Source organism: Eschscholzia californica, unplaced genomic scaffold, assembly GCF_041429995.1.
Source record: "Eschscholzia californica isolate CP2 unplaced genomic scaffold, dmEscCali1.0.p SCAF_23, whole genome shotgun sequence".
NCBI classification, from domain to species: Eukaryota; Viridiplantae; Streptophyta; class Magnoliopsida; order Ranunculales; family Papaveraceae; genus Eschscholzia; species Eschscholzia californica.
Window position 1 is genome coordinate 1 of NW_028238343.1, and position 2,500 is coordinate 2,500.

Genomic DNA, 2,500 nt, shown 5'->3' on the forward strand with positions numbered 1-2,500 from the left:
CGAAAGGCTGCAGAGGCGCAAGAGACCAACGCGGGACAGTCCCGGCCGACACGCTGTGCGTGAAAAATCCATCCAACTAGGTCGCGCCAAAGCTGCGCACGTCGCTTCTCGGGAGCTGCCCCTTCAGCTCCCACGACGTGCGCTTCGCCATCATGCTGCACCAAGGAAGCTTCCGAGGTGCAGCACTTTCGCATCTTTTGGGGCCGGCTAGGGACTCTTGTGCCTAATGAGCTTCCCCAGCAGCTCGGACACCTTCGGGGATGCTTCCCAAGTGTCCGGCATAGGATGGGGACTTTTCGATTTTTGGCCCGTGGTGCCCCCCGGGCCCCCCCAGCAGCTCGGACACCTTCGGGGATGCTTCCCCAAGTGTCCGGCATAGGCTGGGGAGTTTTTGATTTTTTGCCCGTGGTGCCCCCCCGGGCCCCCCCAGCCGCCTCTTCGATTTTCCACGTCGGGGATGAGTTGGGCAACTCTTGGAAGCTTCCCATCCACCCCCGTGCCGAGCTTTGCCCTTGGGATGCCTTATGTTGCATCCCAAGGGCCAAGGCACCTGCCAGCCCAAGGGCTGTGCACGGCCTGGGGAGGGAGCTCACCCCTCCCCTATATAGTGCAAAGTTATTGTTTTCCCTATTTTCACAAGGAAACATCAAATTTTTAACCAAGCATACTCGGCCTTTGCTCCTTCGTTACTCGTCCAAATCCAACAAACTTGCATTCGTTGGAAAGGTCTTTTCACAAGGATTCTTTTGATATATAATAATAGCGATTCCGATAAATATTTATTTTTTTATGAATTTTTAAGTGAATAAACAATTAAAAATTCAAAAAAAATAGAAAAAAAATATTTTTTTCCCGATTCTTTCTCCAATATTCCTGATAAATACCCACACACCCACATATGGAGAATGGTCGAAAATGCTCGAGTGGATATCGAGATGTCCGACGAAGCACCACTTGGAAGGGCCGAGGCACGGGACGCCCGAGCTGTTGCTCGGGCCGGCACGGGACGCGCATGGGACATCCCGGGACGGCATGGGACGCCCTCGCTACAGCTCGAGACGGCCAGGTACGCCCGAGACTTGGCTCGGGACGGCCTGGGACGCCCTCGCCATAGCTCGGGACGGCCTGGGACGCCCGAGACTAGGCTCGGGACGGCCTCGGCACAGCACGGGACGGCCTGGGACGCCCTTGCCACAGCTCGGGACGGCATGGGACGCCCGAGACTTTGCTCGGGACGGCCTGGGACGCCCTTGCCACAGCTCGGGACGGCCTGGGACGGCCTCGGCACAGCTCGGGACGGCCTGGGACGCCCGAGACTTTGCTCGGGACGGCCTGGGACGTCCGAGACTTTGCTCGGGACGGCCTGGGACGCCCGAGACTTGGCTCGGGACGGCCTGGGACGCCCTCGCTCCAGCTCGGGACGCCCTGGGACGGCCTCGACACAGCTCGGGACGGCCTGGGACGTCCGAGACTTTGCTCGGGCCGGCCTGGGACGCCCGAGACTTGGCTCGGGACGGCCTGGGACGCGCTCGGCACAGCTCGGCACAGGCCGGGACGCCCGAGCCGAGCTTCGGGTCGCACGAAATCTCTTCGTATTCCGACATATTAGAAGCTTCCCATCATGTAGTAGGCCGAGCTTTGCCCTTTGGATGCCCTATGGTGCTTGGCGAGCACTAGGGAACGTGCCAGCACAAGTGCTGTGCACGCTCTGGGGAAGGAGCTCAACCCTCCCCCTTATAGTGCAAAGTTATTGTTTTTCCTATTTTCACAAGGAAACATCAATTTTTTAACCAAGCATACTGGGCCTTTACTCCTTCGTTACTCGTCGGAATCCAGCAAACTTATACTCGTTGGAAAGGTCTTTTCGCAAGGATTTTTTTGATATATTATAATAGCGATTCCGATAAATATTTATTTTTCTATGAATTTTTAAGTGAATAAACACCGGAAAATTCATAAAAAATAGAAAAAAAAATATTTTCTTCCGTTTCTTTTCTCCAATAATTCATAAATAATACCTCAATAGTATTAATGAAGAGAGAGTCGAAATGGCCCGGGTGGATTTCGAAATGTCCCACGACCCCATAGAATGCACGGGCCAGCCGAGCCAAAAGAATGGGACGCGCACGGGACAGCATTGGTCAGGCTCGGGACGGCACGGGACAGCACGGGACGCGCATGGGACGGCACGGGACGCGAATGGGACGGCCTTGCTAAGGCTCGGGACGGCATGGGACAGCACGGGACGCGAATGGGACGGCCTTGCTAAGGCTCGGGACGGCATGGGACAGCTCGGGACGCGCATGGGACGGCCTTGGTGAGGCTCGGGACGGCCTTGGTCAGGCTCGGGACGGCATGTCACGGCCCTGGTGAGGCTCGGACGGCACGGGACGCGCATGGGACGGCACGGGACGGCCTGGGACGGCCTTTGTGAGGCTCGGACGGCACGGGACGCGCATGGGACGGCCTTGGCGAGGCTCGGGACGGCATGGGACAGCAC